Source organism: Sus scrofa, chromosome 10, assembly GCF_054392235.1.
Source record: "Sus scrofa isolate SSC_HxYL_T2T_F1_AM1 chromosome 10, Sscrofa_HxYL_maternal_Yorkshire_Landrace_v2.0, whole genome shotgun sequence".
Lineage (NCBI taxonomy): Eukaryota > Metazoa > Chordata > Mammalia > Artiodactyla > Suidae > Sus > Sus scrofa.
This window is the reverse complement of record NC_139392.1, coordinates 68,960,415-68,986,033: the sequence shown is the minus strand read 5'-3', so window position 1 is coordinate 68,986,033 and position 25,619 is coordinate 68,960,415. Positions and strand designations below refer to the sequence as shown.

At 47.5% G+C, this 25,619-nt stretch overlaps 1 long non-coding RNA gene across 1 annotated transcript in view; it reads left to right on the top strand.

Annotated features, from left to right (window-relative positions):
• LOC102164518 (uncharacterized) overlaps nucleotides 1–25,619 on the top strand; it is a 103,195-nt gene that overhangs the window by 61,945 nt on the left and 15,631 nt on the right. Inside the window, exons 2-5 of the long non-coding RNA XR_305912.4 lie at nucleotides 10,831–10,986; nucleotides 19,960–20,134; nucleotides 22,613–22,730; nucleotides 22,907–23,201. This is a non-coding gene — a long non-coding RNA (uncharacterized LOC102164518). The remainder of the gene's footprint in view (nucleotides 1–10,830; nucleotides 10,987–19,959; nucleotides 20,135–22,612; nucleotides 22,731–22,906; nucleotides 23,202–25,619) is intronic.

Here is a 25,619-nt window from a genome sequence, read left to right as displayed (position 1 = left end):
GTGTGTGTGTGTGTGTGTGTTTGTGTGTGTGTGTGTGACATTTCTTGTTTTTATTAGCCTGACTTTTTTCATATTCCCTTTTATCTCCTATAAATTGGTAATGAGATTAGAGACTTGCTAAGACTGAGATGTGATTTAATGGCAAGAATACTTCGTATATAGTTTTGTTAACTTCCAGCAGATGGTCCATCATGTCTGGTTGGATCTTTTTTTTTGTCTTTTTGCCATTTCTTGGACCGCTCCCGCGGCATATGGGAGGTTCCCAGGCTAGGGGTCGAATTGGAGCTGTAGCTGCCAGCCTACGCCAGAGCCACAGCAACGCAGGATCCGAGCCGTGTCTGCGACCTACACCACAGCTCACGGCAACGCCGGATCATTAACCCACTGAGCAAGGGCAAGGATCGAACCCGCAACCTCATGGCTCCTAGTTGGTTTTGTTAACCACTGCGCCACGACGGGAACTCCCTGGTTGGATCTTTTTTAATGATTGCAGCAGCCACTGATGACCGCTGCCTAGATCGTTAAGGGTGATGGTGATCTCTTGATCCTTATTCACTTGAGGGGAGGAATGCTTCTGTGAGAAGAAATTTCCCCTTTGACTACTGGGTTATCCTAAAACAGGAAAGGCAGGAGTAATTGCTCAACTCTTTTAATTACTTAAAAACTTGTTTACTGACCAGTTGTGAAGGTGTTGAGTGGATTTGCTGGCATCCACTGATGGTTACCTTTGAGTTCCTTTTTCTTTCAGTATCATGGTGAACCCATGTTCGGTTTGTTTCAAGCCATCGCATTTCAGTTATTACTGATTTTCAGGTTGTCCCGTTTTTGGTCTGTGGAAAGCCTCGTCGCGTTTGCTCCCGGATTCTCTGGGCCTAATCCAAGGGTCTTAGGTCACTTTCTCCTGTTCGAGAATGAATAGATGTCCCAGACTCCTGTGTTCCATATGCTGCCCCAGGCATGGATTTTAACCATTTCTCCAGAGAGTTCTGGTTCCTCTAGGAGGACATAGAATTTAAACATCAAAGTTTGGGCATTTCAGTGCTCTTTGCTACTACTCTGTTTGGTAATTGTTCAGTCTTTATTTCTGAAATCTGTAAAATTCAGACCGTATTTGTTAACTCCCTTCCCCAGAGGGTCTACTTTTTTCTTCTTTAACCTTCTCAATTTCTGTCAGCTATGACATTACTTTTACACATCCTCAATCCCGGTAGCCTTGACATTTGGCTCTGAGACTATATAATTCATCTTCCCCACTTTTTCTATAGACTGATAATAAAAACTAAGCCTGGAGTCTCCACTGTGGCTCAGCGGATTAAGAACCCGACATAGTCTCCATGAGGATGCGGGTTCGACCCCTGTCCTCGCTCAGTGGGTTAAGGATCTGGTGTGGCCCCAAGCTTTGGCATAGGTCCCAGGTGCAGCTTGGATCTGGCATTGCTGTGGCTGTGGCATAGGCTGGCCATATGTCATATGCTGCAAGTGCGGCCCTTAAAAAAAAAAAAAAAAAAAACTGAACCCAAACCCAGCATTTGTAAAATTACAGTTACATAAATATACTCTGCTGATGATCTGTAAGACACTATGACAAGATTCTTTGCAAAAGAAAATGTATTCCCATTTCACTACCCAGAGCATTGGAATGATACCTTTGTAAATTTCTTGGCCAAAGAGGAGGTTTTTATTTATTTATTTATTTTTTACCTTTTTTTTTTTTTTTTTCTTTTTGGTCTTTTTGCCTTTTCTAGGGCTGCTCCCACTGCATTTGGAGGTTCCCAGTTGAGGGGTCAAATCAGAGCTACAGCTACTGGCCTACACCACAGCCATAGCAACACCAGATCCAAGCCACGTCTGCAACCTACAGCACAGCTCGCGGCAGTGCAGGATCCTTAACCCACTGAGTGAGGCCAGGGATCAAACCCATAACCTCATGGTTCCCGGTCGGATTCGTTTCCACTGCACCACAACGGGAACTCCCGAGGAGGTTTTTATAATTATGATAATTGCTCAATGTCATGCCGCTTTTAATTCTGACCCGTGTTGTACTATGGTGTTGTACTATGGTGTTGTACTATGGTGCTTTCTCTGGAATTTCTAGCTGATTTACTCACTGTTGTGTTGAGAGGAGAAACATGCTTTCCTCTGATTAAAAATTTCCATGTTCCTAATCATAGAATTGCATACTGGAACACACTTTCATTTTGAAGACTCACATGGTAGAGTCCTTTGATATTTCTCTCTCTCTCTTTTTTTGGCTGTGCCTGCCACATGCAGAAGTTCCTGCTCCAGGGATCAAACTCACACCACAGCAGTGACAGTGCCAGATCTTTAACCCACTGAGCCACCAGGGAACTCGCGATGCTTCTCATTTTAATTTTGACCTGTTGTTTTCCAGGCCTTTTGCAGAGTTTCAAGCTAAGATTTTTATTTTTTATTTTTTTATGGCCACACCCTCAGCACATGGAAGTTCCAGGGAAAGGGATTGAATCTGTTGCCTCAACTGAGGCAACACTGGATCTTATTTAACCCACTGTGCTTGGCTGGGGGATAGAACACATGCCTCTGCAGTGATCTGAGCCACTGCAGTCAGATTCTTAACCCATTGCACCACGGTGGGAACTCTAAGCTAAAGCTTACTTTGGTTGCATTTCTGAGTTAATTTCACTTTTCCTGGATCACAGATATTCTTCTTTCTTGGATTCCTGTTTGCTGTGATGTAATGCATCTTCGAATGCTTTTTTAAAAAAAGTTCTAAAAAGGTTTGTGGAAGATAAACTTTCTGATATCTTCCTACCTGAAACTATCTTAGCTCTTATTTGATTGATAGTTTGGCTGGGTATAGATTTTCAGGTTTGAAATAGTTCTCTCCTAGGATTGTAAATGAATTTCTGTGACGTCTTCTAGCGTTTAGAGTTGTCAGTTATAAATCTCATGTCCATCTTTGTAGCAGCTCTTGGTAATAGATGTTTCACCCTCCAATCTTTGCATTTTCTTTGTTACCAAACCCTGAGTTTGTTCAAGTGTCAAGACCATTGTTTTGAAGGAAGGGGCCCTCTTCCCCAACCCCAGGGAGGGACTTGGGATTTATTTAAGCCAATCATGATAAATCCATTCTTCCCATCAGTGATTGATTTAGTAATAGGCTTTCTTTTTAATTTAATTTTTATTTTATTTTATTTTTTGGCCTCGCCTGTAGCATGTGGGATTTCCTGGGCCAGTAATAAAAGACACGCCACAGAAGTGACCTGAACCACTGCAGTGACAACAAGGGATCCTTAATCCACTGTGCCGCAAGAGAACTCCTTTTTTAAATAAAATTTTTATTTTGTATTGGAGTATAGTTGCTTTACAATGCTGTGTTAGTTTCTTTTTTTTTTCTTTTTCTTTTTTTTGCTTTCTAGGGCTGTATCCACGGCATATGGAGGTTCCCAGGCTAGGGGTCAAATCAAAGCAACAGCTGCCAGCATATGCCACGGCCACAGCAGCGCCAGATCCAAACCATGTCTGCGACCTACACCACAGATCATGGCAATGCCAGATCCCTGACCCACTGAGCGAGGCCAGGGATCAAACCTGCATCCTCATGGATGCTAGCCAGATTCATTTCTGCAGCTGCGCCACAATAGGACCTTCTTGTTGTGTTAATTTCAGTGTGTGTTAGTACAGTGTTGTGTACAGCAAAGTGAATCAGTTATACATATACATATATCCATTCTTTTTCAGATTCTTTTCCCATCTAGGTTATTACAGAATACTGAGTAGCGTTTCCTGTGCTATACAGTAGGTCCTTGTAGATTATCTATTTTATATATGGTAGTATGTGTTTGAGTAATAGGCTTTTGAATGTTTCTGCTATAGGATTTGATGATTCTAAATTGTTACAGCCATCCTGTGACCTTGAGGAGAAGAAAATGTCAGAGACAGCAGAATAGAAGGACTAAAAGGATCTGAGTTATCAGTAAAATATAATTGCACAGTTGAATCAATCAACCTTAAAACTATCCACAGTTAGAAAAAAAAAAACAAAACTACCCACAGTTGACCCTTGAATAAGCGGGGGGTTAGGAGCACTGATCCTGTGTAGTGGAGAATCCACATATAACTTGGCAGTCAAGCCTTCCATATCTGCCTTCCATGCCCGCAGCTCCATATCTGGGGTTTCAGCCAACCATGAGTTGTGCAGTACTGTAGTATTATTTAGTGAAGAAAATCCTCATGTGAGTGGATCTACACAGTTCAAACCTGTGTTGTTCAAAGGTCGGCTGTACTTTACACTGTTAATTTTTTTTTATGGCCACACCCTCAGCATATGGAAGTTCCCAGGCCAGGGATGGAATCCGACCAACAGCTGCAACCTGCCCTGCAACTATGGCGACCTGGGATTCTTCACCCACCATGCTGCGGCAAGACTCCCCCAATATTTATTCATAAACAGATTTTAGACAGTCTCTTAGCTTGAGGATGACTTTCCCTCTTGAAGAGATTATATTTATTGCTCTTCATAACTTGCCTTGAATCACTGGTGTCTCACCGTGGCTGATTTCTGTGTTAAACCCAAGGTACCTTGGGCTTCATGCATCTCCAGTCTCTTCTTCATGGAGGGATAAAGAAGTCAAAAAAAAAAAAAAAAAGCAAAGCATCTGTACAATAAATTTAATAGACTTGCAAAACTGAAAGGGCTGTCAGGAGTTAATTTAGTCTCTTGCCCTGACTCTAAGCAGGTCTCATGAGAAACTACCCCATAAAATTGCTTCATATGCTTTTCATAGACTCAGAAATGTCATCGCCTCCCTTGCTGTGGTGCATTCCAGCGTGTTGATGCCAAAGACAGAGGCACGGCTTCAGAGTTTTCTCCTGAAAGAAGGGTGGTGGCGTTTGTCCTACGAGAACCAGTTTAGTCTTTTCAGCATGTGGCAGCATTTCCTGTTGCCAGAAAAACACCTCCTGGGCCAACTCATGAAATAGAAAGATTCAGGGAGTGTGCATCTGAACTGCAGAAATGACTTGGTTTTACGAAAGTGTTCCTAGAATGTTCTCTAGAGCCACGCAGAGCTCACCAAATGGAAGAAAAACACGGAGCTTCATTTCAAAAATAAGACTCCGGAATACGGCACAGCTAATGGATCGTTTATTGGAAGCGACCTGATGTTAAATGTACCTCTGTGAAGTAGTAGCTGTGGGGGAAGCCTCTGCTCCGGGAGTGGCATTTGCCTGTCCCGCTGGGGGACTTTCCCCGGGTGGGGACCTGCTTGGTTTCCCTAATTCCTTCCACATGGAGGCTCCGGCCATCTGCAGTTGTAAAGCACGATTCTTTGACACGCAAATCCCAGATGGTGCTTTGAATTTAAGGCCCATATTGCCTGCAGATTTCCACCACATGTGGTTTAATTTTTTTCCCCTTATTGTTGCTCCGTGCATGCTCATTGTGGGGGGGAAAAAAAGTAGATAAACACGGAACGAAAAAAGGGGGGAAAAAACCCCTGATAGGCCCATGACTGTTAGGTTTTTTTTTTTTTTTTTGGTCTTTTTGCCATTTCTAGGGCTGCTCCCGTGGCACATGGAGGTTCCCAGGCTAGGGGTCTAATTGGAGCTGTAGCCGCTGGCCTACACCACAGCCATAGCAACGCGGGATCTGAGCCGTGTCTGCAACCTACACCACAGCTCACGGCAATGCCGGATCCTTAACCCACTGAGCAAGGCCAGGGATTGAACCTGCAACCTCATGGTTCCTAGTCGGATTCGTTAACCACTGAGCCATGACGGGAACTTCATGACTGTTAATATTTTGAAGTGTACCCTCCTAGATGTTTTCTAGGTATTTTCAGTCGTATGTGGAACTTATTTTTTTCTTACAAGAATGATGTTAGACCCCAGCCTGCTCAGGGCTTTCCCCGATCCTGCCTGTTCAGACCCATGGATGCTGTGGCTCCTGGGGGCACCCGGATAGGCCCCTCACCAGCTCCTGGTCCAGGGTCCGTGAGCCCCTTGTGGTCACCTGTGTTCACCACTGTGAAGGGAAGAGCCGGGGCCAGGGTGAGGGGTGCGGAACAACCCAGAGCTGCCATGTATTGAGCACCTGCTGTTTGTTTGTGGAGATTCTATGTGCAGTATGTCTGCTCCCCAGACTTACCCTCAAGGAGAGTCTGTTACCACCTCTTTGCACACGAGGACACAGACTTGGCTGAGTCAGAATTTAAACACAGATTGATTTGGCTCCAATGCCTGCTCTTTTCTATGACTGCACAGAGGTTCCAGCTGGGCAGACCAGAGGGGTGTGGGGTGAAGGCGGCCGGGGGTGGGGGGAAGCAGTTGCCTGTGGAGGGTGCAGGAGGATGGGGATGCTGATGAGCTAGTGTGACCTGGGATGGGCTGAGCTGGGTGCCCAGGCCTGAAGGTGCGCAGTCAGCAGGGGGTGCCAGTGAGCAGAACTGAGTCTCAGGGGAGAGCCCAGGCTGGGTGAATCAGGAGGTCAGGAGGCCGTAGGAGTTCCTTTGGGCAAGGTTGTATCCTGCAACTTTACCAAATTCATGGATGAGCTCTAGCAGTCTTCCAGTAGTGTCTTTAGGATTTTCTAGGTATAATATCATGTCATCTGCAAACAGTGATGGTTTTACTTTTTCCTTTCCAATTTGGACTTTTTTTTAATTTCTTTTTCTTCTCTGATTGCTGTGGCTAGGACTTCCAAAACTATGTTGAATCGTTGTGGCGAGAGCAGACATCCTTGTCTTGTTCCTGGTCTTAGCAGGAATTCTTCCTGCAGAAAGCCACGAGGTTAAGAGGGCTCGGTTTTCACCCATCAGCCAAGCCCTCCAGCCCTAGCCCACCAGGTCTCTGAAGGCTCATCAGGGGCCCTGAACCTCGTGCCTCCTTCTCCAACCTCCTTGGATCCGACTCTCCCAGAGCGTGGATCCCCTCTCTGTCACATCAGAACTCCCACATGCTATAGTCAAGCCCCCACCCTGCCACAAGGCTTCCTGTGCTAGAACTAATGGAGCAAATGCAAGCAGGCTGTTAGGGTAACAGGTATTTTTGGCTCCCAAATACTTGCCCTGGAGCAGCCCTGGTGCCGGGCGCTGGGAATACAAAGATGAAACTACCTCCTTTGAAGCAGCTCATGACAGTGGAGAGATTATGGGGGTGAGGGTATATGATAGTGGAGCCACAGGTTATGCTGCTTTGTTGTTTTTTGTGTATTTGTTTGTTTTTGCCCCTGGAGAGAGGTGCTTGAGGATAACCCTGGAACAAGTGTCAAGTGGGGCTTTGAGGGGTGAATAGGAGCTGTATAGCAGACTGAGGAGTCACTGGGCAGGAAAAGCAGCTTAACCAATACCTGGACTTGATGATGGCCTCTGCTCTAGCTAGATCGAGTAGGCAGAGGCCAGTAGGCTGAGCCAGACTTTGGGGACCTCGTGTGACATCCTCAGACATCAGGACTACATCGTGTAGGCAGCTGGCCCCATCGCATTTTTTAATGGTTTTCATCAGGAGAGAGACCTAATCTGATTTGTGTTCTGGAAAGATATTCTTGGTAACAGGGTGGACGCTGGATGAGTCACTTGGAGACAAGGAGACCGTATTCCACAGAGTTCTATAAGCTGGACATTTTCAGCAGATGGTGAGAGTGAGTTTGGGTCATGGAGGCTTTTTCCCAGGCTTCCAATGAGAGAGGATTAGCCATGGCCTCGGGAAGGAGAGACAGCCTGTGTGTGTGTGTGTAGGGGCGGGGGTTGTTGCCCAGGGAGGTAAGAGGGGCAGTCAGCCCACCACCCTCCCATCCTCTTCCTCATGCTCAGCTCAGGGGCAACAGGGCCCTGCTGCTGCCTTCACAGCCCCCTTCAAGAACTGAAGACCCCAGCCATTCAGGATTGCCATGGTCCTAGCACTGGCCGGCGGCAGGCCCTGGACGCCTCTCCCACATTCCTTTCTAGTAGCAATCATGCTTTGTGAAACTCTCTTGCTTCCCGAGGTGGGGGAACAACACAAGAAGCAGGCCCCAGGCTGGGAAAGGGTGTCCAGGTGGGCAGGAGGGTTCCAGCCCAGAGAGAAAGCCAGTCACAGACTCTGGAGAAACTTCCAGGGGTGGGGGCCAGCGTGGGCAGGGTGTGGTCCGCCCGACGCTTCTTGGGCAGGAGCATTGATTTTAAAATACAGTTAAAGAGGAGTTCCTATTGTGGCTCAGTGATAATGAACCTGACTAGTATCAGTGAGGTTGCGAGTTCGATACCTGGCCTCACTTGGTGGGGTTAAAGATCCAGTGTTGCCATGAGCCGTTCGTTGTGTAGCTTGCAGATATGGCTCAGATCCTGTGTTGCTGTGACTGTGGTACAGATGGGCAGCTGCCTACACCACAGTTAGAGACAGTGGAGAGTCCTGGTTAAGAGCCAGGATTTTTTTTTTCTTCCTAGGGCTGCTCCTGCGGCATACAGAGGTTCCCAGGCTAGGGGTTGAATCAGAGCTGTAGCTGCCGGCCTACACCAGAGCCACAGAAACTCGGGATCCGAGCTGAGTCTGCAACCTACACCCCAGCTCATGGCAATGCCAGATTCTTAACCCACTGAGCAAGGCCAAGGATCAAACCCACAACCTCATGGCTCCTAGTCGGATTCGTTAACCACCACGCCACGACGGGAACTCCAAGAGCCAGGATTCTGGAGCCAGATGGTGGGTTCCTATCTTGGCCTCTCCGCTTCCCTGCTGAGTATATCTTGCTGTGTGAAAGCTACTTAGCTCTCTGTGCCTTGGTTTTCTCATCTGTAATATGGGGGCAATAATGGTACCCACTCTGTGAGTTAGTAGTGAGAATGCAGCCACAGCATTTAGAGCAGTGGGCACCCTGCCAGTACCATGTACCCATTTGCTTTACTAGAGCCCCAGGGTGGCCTGAGCTCTCAGGAAATCAACCCACCCAGAAGCACCCAGGCCCCAGGCTCTTCCTCCAACGCAGGCACAGCTGCACCCTGGGACACCACCCTTCTCCCCTTACTTCCTGCAGATCCAAGGACCAACTGATGCCCGGACACACCCGGTTGGAGGGCAGGGGAGGGGCAGCGTGGCACCCCTGCCTAGCCATGGAGCTCCCGAATGCAGGGAAGGAAGCTTCCCAGCCCAGCCCGTCCAGCTGTACCTGGACCCGCCCCACCCACCCCCACCAACTCACCCCTTGCCTGGAACTTCAAAGTGGTTTATTTTTTCCTTTTGCCTTTGGATTCCAGGAATATTTAATGGGGCGTGTGAGAGCAAACAGCCCTCCCCGCAGTCTTTCCCTCAAGATTCAACAGGTGCTCTGGCCTTCTTTAGCCAAGCCTGTCAGCTGCAGCAGCTGACAGCTCCCGGCTCTGTGGACCTCTGTGGCAGCACTTTCCCCCCAGTTGGGGGGCTCCCCAGTTGCCCCCCTCTCTGTTCAGGGCCTCACCCCCCACTCCCCAGCCCACCTGGCCCGCACTGGACAAAGCCATCTCAGCTGTGAGGCAAAAATGAGAAAATACCTTCCTGTCAGCAGGTGCCTTTGGCTGAATTGACAGGACTTCTGAAGGCGGGTGTGGGAGTGTGAGGCCCAGTGGAAACCCACCAGGACAAGCATATGGAGCTTTTTTTTTTTTTTTTTTTTAATTTTTTAAAGTTTTATTGAAGTACAGTTAATTTACAAGGTTGTGATAATTTCTGCAATACAACAAAGGGATTCAGTGGTACATATGTATACATGTCTATTCTCTTTCAGATTCTTTTCCCACAGGTACGCGAGCCGGTAAGTGATTCCCCTCTCCCTGCAGAGGGGGGACTGTCCCCACCATGTCCTGGGGGGCTGGGCTCAGCTCACCCCAGGGGCCGTGAAGTGCCTCAGCCCCAGCCCTAGCCTCTTCCCCCGCCCAGCAGCCCATCTGCCCATTGAAGTGTGCCACCCCTCTTTTTTTTTTTTTTTTTTTCTGGAAGTTTCACAATCACGTTCCAGCGTAAGCAATATCGCTGGAGAGCCCACTGGCCCTGTGGGAGTCCCGCGGAGGGTGATGGATGGCCCAGGGCGGGAGCCCCATCCGTCACCCCCCTCGCTGGCTCCAGCACCAGCCGTCAGCACCGCCTGACTTGCATCATTTGTCTCCAAGCACCAGGGGATTTTCAAACATCTGTGGAGCCAGCCATTTCCAAGGGGGAGCATAATTCTGGTCTATGGTCGGAAGAACGCACACCGCCTGTGCACCGGATCCAGGCCACCGCAGCCCCGGGCACTGGGCGCAGGCGCGGTTCCTAGTTCCCAGGCCCTGCGGGGTCAATGCGCCCTCTTCCCCGCCCCCCCACGCCCCTCCTCCCGCCCGTCAGAGCCACCCTGGGACTCAGGGCCCACCGGAAAGGACGGGTTCCTCTCGTCTCCTCTCCCCGCAACTTCATTTCTGCCAAACTCGCGGGCAGCGGGGCTGGGAGCCAAATCTAAGCTGAGGATGTTTCCACAGATGAAGCGCTGCTCACCTTGCCTCCTCTGCCCTCTCTGCCCTTCACCCCCACCCCTTCCTCAGCGACGCCTCCTCTCTCTCGCCTGGCTTTCTTGCCACCGCCTCCCTCCCCGGCCCCCAGGCCTCCAGGTCTCCAAGACCTCGCTCTGAGGAGTGATGGACTTGGGTCTGGAGAAGGGACCCCAGCCTGCGGGGCTGGTATGAAAAAAGCACATGTCAGCAGGGTGACAGAGTCTGATAATCTGCCAGACACAGCGGCCCAAGGGGGAAACAGAAGTGGGGCAAGAGAGAGGCTGGAGCCAGAAGAGGCTCCTAGGTGTGGAGGGGAGGGGGAAGGAGAGGGAGGCAGCCAGGACCCACTGTGACCTCTGCTTTCGCTCTGCTCCAGGCAGTTCTGCGGTGCAGCTTTGGCCACACTTTGAACTGGTCTCAGGAGAGATGAACCACAAGCTTCACACTTGGCGCTGCCCCATGGACCAGGGCCACCACCTTTGGTCTAGGCGCCCTGGGCCACAAGGGAACCTGGGTGGAGAGGAGAGTGCAGGTGAGTCTGCAAGCCCACCACCCCCACTGGGTCAGCTCGGCCCCCTCCTGGGTGGGACATTACAGGTAGGTGATAGTGTCCTTGGAGCAAAGCAGGTCACACACTCATGATTCCCAGTTGGCGCAGCTTTGGGGAAGTGGCCTTAGCTGGGGCTGCTGTGCTGGTTTTTAGAGGGCATTTGGGGCACTTGTGAAATGCACCAGGTGCCTCTCAGGGTGGGTCACCCATCCCCTCTTCCCCAGTTGCTGAGCAGGAAGCAAAGTTACTGTGATAAAGTTACCACCGGCTCTTCCTCCAAGTGGGAAGTATTTATTACTCCTCATATGCTTGTTCCTGCTGGTTCCTGTACAAACGTTCCCACCAGCGGAGATGAGGGCACAAACTGGGGCGGGGGCTGCCTGTGCCCCATGACCTGCTGCCAGGCACTTCTCAGCACCATGCTTTTTGCTTTAATTGAATTAAAAACCAATAAGGACAAGGGGGAGGGTGGAGGGGATGGGATGGATTGGGAGTCTGGGGTTAGGAGATGCAAACTCTTCCATTTAGAATGGATAAGTAATGAGGTCCTGCTGTACAGCACAGGGAACTATAGCCAGTCTCTTGCGATAGACCATGATGGAAGAGAATACAAAAAAGGGAATGTATCTATATGTATGACCAGGTCACTTTCCTAGACAGCAGAAATTAGTACAACATTGTAAATCAACTATGCTTAAATAAAAAAACAAAACAAAAAGCCAATAAGGAGATGTAACTCCCAGCTATATTTGTAAACGTGAATTTAAAGTGATGCAACCATCTAATAGCAGAAGACTCTTATTGGTTAAAATAAGAGCATAGAAACATTTTATTTGTTTTTTGTTTGTTTGCTTCTTAGGCTCACACCCAAGGCATATGGAAGTTCCCAGGCGAGGGATTGAATTGGAGCTGCAGCCGCCAGCCTACACCACAGCCACAGTAACTCAGGAGTCTTAACTCACTGAGTGAGGCCAGGGCTCGAACCTGAGTCCTCATGGATACTATTTGGGTTCATAACCCACTGAACCACAATGGGAACTCTGAAACATTTTATTGATATGAGATGCTATTTGTGACACGTATTTGTGGGGAAAGCCAGAGCCCATTTTTTTTTTTTTTTTACTGAAAAAATCATACGCACATGTAAACATACACATGCAAGTCTGGAAAGCTAAACATATATACCTACGTGTTAATACCATTATTTCTGGATGGTAAAATGATGGGGGAGTTTCATTTTCCTCTTCTTGCCCAACTCTATGTTCTCCTTTAATATAAGGAGCAAAAAATGGTATCATGGTTGAGAAGATGCTCTTCCTACCCCAGCATCTCTTTAAAGTACAACAATAACTTTCATCTGCATTTCTTTTCACTTCACACGACTCTTTCATAAACATGGCCCTATTTGATCAGCAGCACAGGAATAAGGACAGTATGTGTTCTCACGCCCCATTTTACCCATGAGAAGACAAGAGGCTCAGAGCATTCTCAGACCTGCCCCAGGTCATCCAGCCTGTGGCTGGAGGAGCTAAGCTGAAACCAGGACCTCTGATACCTGAGTTGGGATTTGCCACGACCCCACACTCCCTCGGAGGGGAATTCTCACCACCCCAGGCTTTCAGCTCCCTCACTCCAACTGCCCTCTCTCCGTCACATTTCCCCTGCAAAGGGTCAGCTTCCTGACTTCTCTAAAATGGGTCAGGGCTCCAGGGACACGTTTCTAACCATGCCACCGCCCTGTCCTGGAGCCTTCTGGGGCTCCTCATGACTGTAGGGCAAGCTGGAGGTTTCTTTGCTTTGGGGGACGGTCCTGTGGGCTGTAGACCTATTAGCAGCGCTTGTGGCCACTTTTCAGTAGGTATCAGTAGCACACTGCTCCCCTCCCTCACCTCCCACCCAGTGGCATCAACCGCAGTGTCTGTAGACATTGCGTTCCTTTTGGGAACCGGGGAGAGCCCCAGGCCTCCCACCCGGGCCTCTGGATTCTTCTGCTGCCTCTCCCTCTTCAGGCCCCATTGCACATGTTAACCTCATTGTCTGAATCCTCCGTCACCTGCTCCTTCTCCATGTTTAATGTCCAGGGCAGGGGACACCTTCTCTGTGGCCCCCGTACTCACCCTTCTTGCCAACATGGGGACCCCCGGCTCCTTGTCTGTCTCTTCAATGGATGGTGAGCGCTTGAGCACAAGGACTGCGTCATGCTCATCTTTTATGCCCCATGTGCCTGGGGAAGGGGGGCCAACCCCTTCCTTTGGCACAGCCACCAAGGACATCTTCAGGATCTAATGACCGAGTTTTGCGGGGTGGGGAGAGGTCTGTTTATGACCTGTCAAGTCCTTTTTCTTTTGACTCTGAGGAGCACTGTTAGAAGGAGTCCCACGCTGGCCTGTCTTAACCAACCTGGGAACTGGAGACGCTGGTGAGGATTCGTGCCAGCCCTGCAGCAGCAGCAGCAGGCATTGCAGTGACTGTCATCTCCAACAAAAGTACCTCTCTCAGGCCTCTACCTCCCGAGCCCCAATTTCCTAATCTGAACACACACAGAACAAAATTGCCCACCTCAGGGCTGTCAGGGCGGTGAGCCGCTCTGTTTGGCTCTCCCAGAGCTCCTGGGCAAGAGCTCAGAAGGTTCAGCCCATCTTAACTGAACAAAAGTCAAAATCTGATCTTTAAGCATCTATAGGCCCCCGCCCTTCAGCCATGAAAGAAGGACCGTGATATAACCATGGAAGGGCTCGGAGGGGTTGCCTTGATCCTCCCAGCGCCATCCAGGCCAGAGGGGAGCTGGAGGACAGGCTACCATGAAGGCTGCTTTCCCTTGATTTGTACCTTCTAACACCTCTCAAGCATTGGGCCATGTTCTACCTGTTCTCTCCATGGGTTAATCTCTGGTCCATTCAGGGTTTTTTTCTCTCAGGGCCCCTGGATCCTTCCTGTTCCTGGGTGGGGCCAGTGGAACAAGACTTCCGGTGCTCCCTGGATGGCATTGAGAAGCCCACTGTGGTTCCTCTCATTCTGGGGTTTGGCTCTGAGGAAGTGGCAGGAAGAGAAATAGCTGGACAAACCCCTTTTTGTCTAGCAAGATTCCTGAGATGGGTCCCTGCTGCTGCTGCACGTCTAAACAGGCCAGCATGGAGCCAAAGACATACGCATGAAGTCTGCTTCATGTGACATTAGAGGATGCTATTGAGGATGCTGCCAAGACAAAATTTTCTGAGGTCTCACAAGGAGGTATCACCTCACACCGTCAGAAGGGGCATCATCAAAAAGAACAGGATTTCCCATCACGGTTCAGTGGCTAGGAGTTCCCATCGTGGTTCAGCAGTTAAAGAACCCGACTAATATCCATGAGGACGCGGGTTCTATCCCTGGCCTCCCTCAGTAGGTTCAGGATCTGGTGTTGGCATGAGCTGTGGTGTAGGTCACAGATACAGCCCGGATCCAGCATTGGTATGGCTGTGACTGTGGCAGGCAGCTACTGCTCCCATTTGACCCCTAGCCTGGGAACCTCCATATCCTGTGGGTGCAGCTCTAAAAAGACCAACCCCCCCCCCCACAAATAGCAAATGTTGGTGAGGCTGTGGAGAAAAGGGAACCCTCTTACACTGTTGATAGGAATGGAAATCAATATAGCCACTGTGGAAAATGGTATGGAGATTTCTCAAAAAACTAAAAATAGAACTACCATATATCCCAGCAGTTCCACTCCTGGGTATATATGAAAACAAAACAAAACAAAAAACTGGAGTTCCCATTGTGGCTCAAGAGCGTTAAGGACCCAATATTGTCTGTGTGGATGTGAGTTCGATCCCTGGCCTTGCTCAGTGGGTTTAGGATCCGGCATAGGTTACACATGCAGCTTGGATGGGTATTGCCATGGCTATGACATACCAAGAAAGAAAAAAGAAATTATCAAAAAGCAAAATGCTGATTCAAAAAGATAAATGCACCCCAATGTTCCTAGCAGCACTATTTACAGTAACCAAGACATGGAAGCAGCCTCAGTGTCCATCAACAGATGAATGGATAAAGAAGCTGTGCAGCATATATACTGAACGGAATTCTATTCAGCCATAGAAAAGAATGCAGTTTTGTCATTTGTAGCAACATGAATGGACTTGGAGGGCATTATGCTAAGTGAAATTAGTCAGAGAGAGAAATACTGTATGATATCACTTATATATGGGATCTAAAAATTACTAACAAACTAGTGAATAAAACAAAAAAGAAGCACAGATACAGAAAACAAACTAGTGGTTACTAGTGGGGAAAAGGAAAAGGGGAGGGGCAAGATAGGGGTTGGGGATAAAAAAGAGGGGTCATTAGGGGATTATATGAAAGCATGTGAAACTTGTAAAGCACTGTAGAATTTAAAGATTCTTTCATTCAATTAAAAAAAAAAGAGAGGTTTCAACATCAGAGAGTCTATTTCCTCTGAACCATGGGTGTGTTTTGGTCCTGTGAAGACCATGGCTCTTGTAAGTGATGATTTCACTTATTGCACAGGCTGCTGGGGAGCTCAGAGTCAAAACTGCATCCTGCCACTCTGCACCTGAGGCAGAGCCTTTAGTGTGCCTGTCTGGGAGGTCATCTCATTTTATTTTCCTATTCATGTTTCCCTTTTTTCCCTTAAAAAAAATTTTTTTAGCGCCCCACCCACAGTACATGGAGGTTCCCAGGCTATGGGTCCAATTGGAGCTGTAGCTGCTGGCCTATGCCACAGCCACAGCAATGCCAGATCCAGGCCGCGTCTTCGACCTACACCACAGTTCACTGCAATGCTGGTTCCTTAACCCACTGAGCAAGGCCAGGGACTGAACCTGCAACTTCATGGTTCCTAGTCGGATTTGTTAACCATTGAGCCACAGCAGGAACTCCAAAAACTTTTTCTTGTTTTATTTTTGTTTTTTCTTTTTAGGGCTGCACCTGCGGCCTATGGAAGCTCCTAGGCTAGGGGTCAAATTGGAGCTGTAGCTGCTGGCCTACACCACAGCCACGGCAACGCGGGATCTGAGCCACATCTGTGACCTACACCACAGCTCATGGCAATGCCAGATCCTTCACCCACTGAGCCAGGCCAGGGATCGAACTCACATCCTCATAGATACTAGTTAGATTCGTTACTGCTGAGCCCAAGACAGGAACTCCAAGTTCCCTTAAAGCTTTTGGTTGTTATTCCAAATGAAACCTGTTTGTGTGAAGTCCCCGGAATCATGTCTCAACAATCAGCAACCTAGACAAGGAGCGCTCAGCAGCTCTCTGTCCCCTTGTCTCCGCAGTGCGGCTAAAGGCTGCCCGAGTCAGTAGCCCAAAGTGAGGACAGCTTCTGTCGTATTTTCTTTTTTCTTTTTTTTCAGGGAGTCATATTTATTTTATTTATTTATTTTTGATTAGTGAACAATTTATTTTTTAAAAATTTTTTTAGCTTTTTATTAATTTATTTTTTTTCCCACTGTACAGCAAAGGGATCAAGTTATCCTTACATGTATACATTTTTCTGTTCTGTTGCAACATGAGTATCTAGACATAGTTCTCAATGCTACTCAGCAGGATCTCCTTGTAAATCTATTCTAAGTTGTGTCTGATAAGCCCAAGCTCCCGATTCCTCCTACTCCCTCCCCCTCCCATCAGGCAGCCACAAGCCTTTTCTCCAAGTCCATGATTTTCTTTTCTGAGGAAATGTTAATTTGTGCTGGATATTAGATTCCAATTATAGGTGATATCATATGGTATTTGTCTTTGTCTTTCTGGCTCATTTCACTCAGTATGAGATTCTCTAGTTCCATCCATGTTGCTGCAAATGGCATTATGTCATTCTTTTTTATGGATGAGTAGTATTCCATTGTGTATATATACCACATCTTCCGAATCCAATCATCTATTGATGGACATTTGGGTTGTTTCCATGTCCTGGCTATTGTGAATAGTGCTGCAATGAACATGCGGGTGCATGTGTCTCTTTTAAGTAGAGTTTTGTCCGGATATGTGCCCAAGAGTGGGATTGCGGGGTAATATGGAAGTTCTATGTATAGATTTCTAAGGTATCTCCAACCTGTTCTCCATAGTGGCTGTACCAGTTTACATTCCCACCAACAGTGCAGGAGGGTTCCCTTTTCTCCACAGCCCCTCCAGCACTTGTTATTTGTGGATTTATGAATGATGGCCATTCTGACTGGTGTGAGGTGGTATCTCATGGTAGTTTTGATTTGCATTTCTCTTATAATCAGCGATGTTGAGCATTTTCTCATGTGTTTGCTGGCCATCTGTATATCTTTCTTGGAGAACAGTCTATTCAGGTCTTTTGCCCATTTTTCCATTGATTGATTGGCTTTTTTGCTCTTGGGTTGTATAAGTTGCTTATATATTCTAGAGATGAAGCTCCTTGTCGGTTGCATCATTTGAAACTATTTTCTCCCATTCTGCAAGTTGTCTTTTTGTTTTCTTTTTGGTTTCCTTTGCTGTGCAAAAGCTTTTCAGTCTGATTAGGTCTCATTGGTTTATTCATTTAAAATCCTGCCCTGTCATCTATGTTCTTTCAATCCCACGTGAGGCTGGGCCCCTTTTCACGGCTCTTCACAGGACTCCACGCTTGTTGGTAGAGAGGAATGAAAGTGGATCCGTGCACCAGGCACGTTCTTGTTAAATCAGATGATTTTCCAAAGAAATTCCCTGAGCCTTCCCAGAGCCCTCTCTTAAGATGGTCTTCCTCCCTCCCTTGCTGTCTTGTTCTTTCCCTCTGGTGCTTCTGTCCTTCCACCCAACGCATATATTACTTGGTAGCTGAACACATCACTTCACTTATATTTGAGCCTCAATTGCTTTTTCTTCCTTTCCATCCATAAAAGAGGGATTTTAAAAAAAATCCTAGGATGATTACATGGATTAAATGACATCACTCCTACAAAGCACTCAGAAGCTGTAGACATGCAGTAAGTGTTAGTTATTATTATTCATTCATTTAACACAGTTATGATATACCATGTGTTAAAGGCTGGACACACACACACTTTCCCCAAGGAAAAATAATTCTCTGACTTCCTGTTGTGGCTCCATGGGTTAAGAACCCGACGTAGTCTCCCTGAGGATGCGGGTTTGATTCCTGGCCTCGCTCAGTGGGTTAAGGATCCTGCACTGCTGCAAGCTGTGGCATAAGTTGCAGATGCGGCTCAGATCTAGCATCGCTGTGGCTGTGACGTAGGCCTCCGCTGCAGCTCCCATTCAATCCCTAGTGGGGGAACTTCCATATGCTGCAGGTGCAGCTGTAAAAAGAAAAATAAATAATTCTGTTTATTTAAACATGCACACCCCCTCATAGTCATCCAGGGACAGAGAAGTACTGAGATTCTGCTAGTGGTGAGGACTGTTGAACTTCTAGGAAAGACTGACCGTGGCTGCCCGCTTTATCCTCCTCCGGAAGCCCTCAGGAGGCTGCTTTTCTTCTCTCTCGTCTCTTCCCCTCATCCCAGTTTATGGCATTGCCCTCCTTTGGCCTGAGAGAGCCACCCTCTTTGTTTGGGGGTTCCCTTTAAGGCCCTGGCCTTTGGCCCCACATTAGACCGGCCACTTCCCAGGCCTGAGCCCCACCATCCACTCCCAGCCAAACCACTTCATTGTCACTACCTGTGTGCACTTCAGCCTAAAAAAAGATGGGTCACAGTGGTACGAGTGCCCCCTTCTCTCCTAATCGTGGCCTGATCACTTTTGGTGTCCCCTTCTGCTTTTGTGAACCCTCTGTCCCTCTGGCTTCCACGGGCGCTAAACACCCTCCATCAGTGATGGCACGAGTGATTAATCTGTGGCTCCTTTCCTCCCCTCTTCCCCGGAGCGTGTGCAGGGCCCATTCATCAAGATGCCCAGATAATTGAAGCCGTCCACCTCCCTCCAGGGCCAGGCCCTGGGCAGGGGCACCGGCCTGGAGGTCTGCTGGGTTTGGCGTAATTACTCTTTTTGAGTAAATCTGCAGGGCCCCTCCCTGCCTCCTGCAGGTCCTGGTCCCCTTGAGTGGTGCTTCTGTCCGTGCTTCTCCTCTCCTCCCCACTATGTCCTCCTGTGGACCTTAACCCTAGACTGGCCTTAGCAACAGTTTCACCCCAATCCTGAGAAGAGCCGTTTTCACTAAAGGGCCAGACGGATGAAGCCCTTAAAGTGCAGCTGGAGGGAGTGGAGTCAGCAACTAGGAAGAACTTTCTTCCCTGAGGCTCAGAGAAATGCAAATAAACTACTGAGAAGGGTGATGGGCTCTTTTGAAGAGAGTCCCAGGAAAAGGACTGCAGTGGGTCTCTTTCTCTCATTCTCTCTCTCTCTTTTTTTTTTTGAGAAGAGCATTAGCATAATTATTTCACTGAATTGGTTTCTAGCAAAAGGAAAACAACTTTAAAAGATTATGGAGGAGTTCCCGTCATGGCGCAGTGGTTAGCGAATCCGACTAGGAACCATGAGGTTGCGGGTTCGGTCCCTGCCCTTGCTCAGTGGGTTAAGGATCTGGCATTGCCGTGAGCTGTGGTGTAGGTTGCAGACGCGGCTCGGATCCCGTGTTGCTGTGGCTCTGGTGTAGGCTGGTGGCTACAGCTCCGATTAGACCCCTAGCCTGGGAACCTCCATATGCCGTGGGAGCGGCCCAAAGAAATAGCAAAAAAAAAAAAAAAAAAAAAAAAAAAAAAAAGAATATGGAGTATCTGAGTTCCTGTTGCAGCTCTTTCAGGTAAGAACCAGACTGTTATCCACGAGGATGCAGGTTTGATCCCTGGCCTCGCTCGGTGGGTTAAGGATCTGGTGTGGCGGTGGCTGTGGTGTAGGCCAGCAGCTGCAGCTCTGATTGGACCCTTGGCGTGGGAACTTCCATATGCTCTAGGTGCAGCCCTAAAAAGACAAAAAAAAAAAAAAAAAAAAGATTTTTCTACGGACTATCAAATTAATAAAAGCATCCAATCAAATAAACATCTTTGGTTGTTTTAGGAAGTATTCTGCAAGAAAGGCTTGCATTCAAGGAGACACTATGTCTTCCAACCAATGCCCATTGACCATGCAGTGAAACAAAGAGGCATGATCACTGCAACAAGGAACCTCTCACATGTGCTGCCTGTGAATGTGCATCATGCAACAAAGGACCTAAAATCCTAGGTTAGATCAGGTGAGTATCTTCGAGTCCCAGAGAATCTGAGACAGTCCCTGCCCTTGGACCCTCTGCACATCAAGGCAGGCAGAGTCTGGCTGCTTCACTTGAAATGCAAGTCTCCCAAAGCATGGCCCCACTTAATCTTCTCCCTAAAGCCTGCATCAGACCTTTAGAGGACCTATTCTCTGGTACACTTTTGGTGTATTCACTATATTCGCTTCTGTCTTCCACAGAAGTCAGTATACGACGCTATTAAAAACCTGACCCAAGAACTTCTGTATGACGTGGGCATGGACAGAAATTTCTTTTTTTAAAAACCCATAAGAAAAGTGTAAGGAAGTCCAACTTTGTTCTGGTTTTCCTTGTGTCTTCTTGATGCTGTTTTTAGAAGATCAAATAATAAATTCTTTTTTTTTTTACTTTTTTTTTTTTTTTTTTTAGGACTGCACCCACAGCATGTGGAAGTTCCCAGGCTAGGGGTCTAATCAGAGCTGCAGCTGCAGGCCTATGCCACAGCCACAGCAATGCCAAGATCCGAGCCACGTCTGCAACCTATACCAGAGCTCATGGCAATGCCAGATCCTTAACCCACTGAGGAAGGCCAGAGATTGAACCCGTGTCCTCAGGGACACTAGTTAAGTTCGTTACCACTTATCCACAACGGGACTCCCTGATCATTTATTTTTATAGTAGCAGTGGACATATAACATCTCATAGTCTTACTGCTTATAACTAATTTTTCAAGTCTTATGTTGTTTTCCTAGTGAGCCTAGGAGATTTTGAGGGAAGGACTTGGATCTTGATTTCCATCCCATGTTGCCAGGAACAGAGATAGCCTTCACACTTCGAAGATGCTTATTCCTTGGGTCAGAACTTCCCAATGTGAGGAAGAAAGAAATTCACTTTCAAAGCAGAAATTCTCTGAAATACTGAGGACACATTTCATTTGGGAAATACTGCACTAAAAAGTCAGTGAGTACCTGGTGCCAGTGGGAATGGTAAATTGAAACACCATCAAGCGCTGATTGACATGAAAGTGAAAATAAAACTTTAAATGTCATAAATATGCTTAGATCCTCAATATTCATCTCTAGCCGATCCGTACTCCCCACCATCCCTTTCCACTCTGAGAGCATTATGACAATAGCGAAATAGCCCTCCCATTACCACCTTATCTCTAATTATTCCGTTAGACAAGTCAGCTGTACTTCACAGGGCACCAGGAGAGTGGGTACAGGCCGGTTGCATTTGTATGGAGTGAGAGAAAGTTGGAAAAGTCTAAAACTTTAGATCCTTAGTACCTTTAGATATTGGTACAACTTCTACAGGTCAAACATCTCTGTGTTAGAGCAAGAAGAACCAGGAGGAGAAGCATCAAGAGAAGTGGGAGATTCAAGACAAGGTTGTGGCTGGTGCCAGATCAGCAGACAAACAGCATGCATGCTGGCAAGTGGATGGAGTTTGTGATACTTCTGGGGAAAGTAGGAAGGTGAGATGGAGCCAGGTAACACAGTAGGTTGGTGTGATGTAGGAAGTGAGAAAATGGGCTCGACAGAGTAGAAGGGAGGAGAGAGAAGCTTGAGGAGCCTTTGCTTATTTATTTGGTGTTGGGATAGGGAGATGGATGTATTTGTAGCAAAAATGACTGAAGATTCAAGAGAAGTGATGCAAGTGATAAAGCTGGGACAGCCAGGGTGGGGACTGAATTGAGGAGGAATCAGCCCAAGACAGGAGGACAGGAACTTGAGAAGCAGGTAAATATGAATGTGTAATACATGACACACAGGGCCTTTGATTGTAAGTGAGAGAAACCAGTTGAAATCAGTTAAGTTTAAAAAAAGATAGGGGAGTTCCTGTTGTGGGGCTCAAAGGGCTAAGGACCTGATATAGTCTCTGTAAGGATGTGGGTTCCATCCCTGGCTTTGCTCAGTGGGTTAAGGATCTGGCATTGCCTTAAGCTGTGGTGTAGGTTGCAGATGTGGCTCAGATCCATTGTTTCCCTGGCTGTGGTGTAGGCTGGCAGCTGCAGCTTCAATTCTTAGCCTGGGAACCTCCAAATGCCACAGGTGTGGCCGGAGTTCCCATCGTGGCTCAGCAGTTAATGAATCCAGCTAGGAACCATGAGGTTGTGGGTTTGATCCCTGGCCGTGCTCAGTGGGTTAAGGATCCGCATTGCTGTGAGATGTGTAGGTTGCAGATGCGGCTCGGATCCCGCTGCTGTGGCCCTGGTATAGGCTGGCGGCTACAGCTCCGATTTGATCCCTAGCCTGGGAACCTCCATATGCCATGGGAGCAGCCTTAGAAATGGCAAAAAGACAAAAAAAAAAAAACCAAACAAACAAACAAAAAAAAACCCAAAAACAAATGCCATAGGTGTGGCTAGAAAAAGAAGAAAAGCATGGCTGGACCTTAAGAACTTCTAGAATGTTCCAGAATCTGTGTTGCTCTTAGGTCTCCTCCACATCTGCCTCATTCTTTTCCTGGCCCCTCCAGGTCCTTGGGCTCTTCAGTATGTGGGGAAACAGGGCTGAGGCTGCAGCCACAAGAGAGAGACTGGACTGACCCTCAAGGGTCAGCATATTGTGGCGAGGCCTTGGGGAGGAGGCCATAGGTAAGTAAGCAGGTGCCCCAGTGGGGACCACAGATGGAGCAAAGGAAGGACATTCTTCCCTGAAGAGGGGGGTCCATCCATCCATGAAGCTTGGAGGTGGAAGGGGTTTAGAAAGTATGACAGGTTCATATCTCAGGCTTGTTTTGCTTTTGTCTTTTGTTCTCTGGGGACCTTAGGGTCTCTGCCAGGAATCGGGGGCGGATGGGGACTCCGGCCACAGAAGGTTTGGAATGCTACCATGTGGAATGAGAAAGCCAACAAAACAGCAGAGGGATGCGGCGAGGCGGTCAAGGGTAGACAGCATCACTGTGCACTGGGATCAATCCAGATTTATTCACTTAGTGAGCGCAGTTGATGACAGTCTTCCTTATCTACCAGGATCCTGGACCCAGCACCAATAAAAACAAAACAAAACAAAAACCAGATTGTTGGGCTCTTCCAACTCTGGAGAGTGGAAATACAGGCACTCAGGTACGCGGCAGAGGAGAGGGCAGGGCTGAGGCAGGTGGAGACCTGCCCACAGATGGGGACACAGGGAGGTCATCAGGGAGGAGCTGACACACTATTGTGTCTCAGTGGTGTCCTTGTCATGGCCCTTCCCAGGGGAGATGATCCTGGGGGGAGGTGAACACATCCTAGTTTGCTCAGGAAAGTTCTATGTAATTATCCATGGAACCTCTTTCCTTTCTTTCTGTGTACATGTGTCTATGTGTTGGTTCTTATGTTTTTTTAAATTTTAATTGATGTATAGTTGATTTACAATGTTGTGTTCATTTTATTACACAGCAAAGTGATTCAGCTATGTATATATATGTATATATACTATTTAAAAAAAATTATTGGCATGTAGTTAACTTACAATGTTGTGCTGGTTTCAGGTGTACAGCAAAGCGAATCAGTTAAACATATATAGTCTCCATTCTTTTTTTTCCCCATGGGTTATTACAGAATATTGAGTAGATTTCTCTGTGCGGTACAGCAGGTCCTTGTCAGTTATCTATTCTCCACATAGTAGTGTGTATATGGAAATCCCATCCCCCAATTTACCCCTCCCCCCCCCCCAGTTTCCCCTTTGGTAATCATAAATTTAATTTTGAAATCTGCATTTGTATCTGTTTTATAAATAAGCTCTTTTGTATCATTTTTATTAGATTTCACATATAAGTGGTATCATATGACATTTGCTTTTCTTTGACTTCACTTAATGTGATAATCTCTAAGTCCGTCCATGTTGATGCAAATGGCATTATTTCATTCTTTTTTATGGCTGAGTAGTAGTCCACCATGTATATGTACCATATATTTATCATCCATTCATCTATTGGTGGATATTTAGGTTGTTTCCATGTTTTGGCTATTGTGAATAGTGCTGCTATGAACATTGGGGTGTATGTATCTTTTCAAGTTACGGTTTTGTCAGGATATATACCCAGGAGTGGGATTGGTGGATCTTACGTCAACTCCATTTTTAGTTTTTTTGTTTCTGTTTTTGTTTTTTGTCTTTTTAGGGTTGTACTCGTGGCATATGGACGCTCCCAGGCTAGGGGTCAAATTGGAGCTGTAGCCACTGGCCTACGCCACAGCCACAGCAACACCAGATCTGAGCCACATCTGCAATCTATACCACAGCTCACTGCAAGCCTGGATCCTTAACCCACCGAGCAAGGCCAGGTATTGAACCTGCATCCTCATGGAAGCTAGTCCATGAGCGGATTCATTTCTGCTGAACCACGACGGGAACTCCCTTTTTTTTTTTTGAGGAACTTCCATGCTGTTCTTCATAGTAGCTGCACCAATTTACATTCTCTCCAACAGTGTAGGTGGGATCCCTTGTCTCCACACCCTCTCCAGCACTTGCTATTTGTAGAGACTTTTTCTTTTTTTTTGTCTGTACCTTCAGCATGTGGAAATTCCCAAGCCAGGGACGAAACCTGTGCCACAGCAGCAACCCAAGCCACTGCAGTGACAACTCCGGATCCTTAACTTACTGTGCCACAAGAGAACCCCTGTAGACTTTTTATTTTAATTATGGCCATTTTGATCAGTGTGAGGTGGTATCTGATTATAGTTTTGATTTGCATTTCTCTAATCATCAGCAATGCCCAGCACCTGTCTTTTCATGGATGACACCTCTTCATTATTCAGAGGTCCCAGTTTGAGTGCTGGGTCACTTGGTCAGTCAGCAGGTACTTGGTCAAGGGCTGAAGTGACTGGGGAACATGGCCCCTTAGGGATGTCACTTTTTTGTGTGTTGCAGTTTCAGGCCTGTTGATCACCCTGGCTCTCAACCTACTTCTCTCCTGTCAGTCCCACCCAGGGAAAATCTGGAAGTGTCTAGTGCCTGCAGATATGAGATCTAAAGAGAACTGACCAGGGTTGTTTAACAAATCCAACTAGGAACCATGAGGTTTTGGGTTCAATCCCTGGCCTTGCTCAGTGGGTTAAGGATCCGGTGCTGCTGTGACCTGTGGTGTAGGTTGCAGATGCGACTCGGATCCCGTGTTGCTGTGGCTCTGGCGTAAGCCAGTGGCTTCAGCTCCAATTAGACCCCTAGCCTGGGAACCTCCATATACCGCGGGAAGCAGCCCTAGAAAAGGTAAAAAGACTAAATAAATAAATAAATAGAACAGACCAGAGAAGGAAACACAGCTCGCCTCTCCTGCTGGTCCTGGAGGGAGAGGTCACACCCATGGATGCTTGAGGAAATGGCTCCATTGCTCCCTGGCAGCAGGCTAGGAAATACTGCCCACACCCCAACTGCGGTCCCCGAGGCCATCGGATACACCTGGGGCGCCTCAGGGCAGGAAGTCCCAGAAACCACATACAGTTTCTGACCAACCACTTCAGCTTTTTCTGGGCTTGAAAAAGACAGGGGCGGTGCAAGAATCA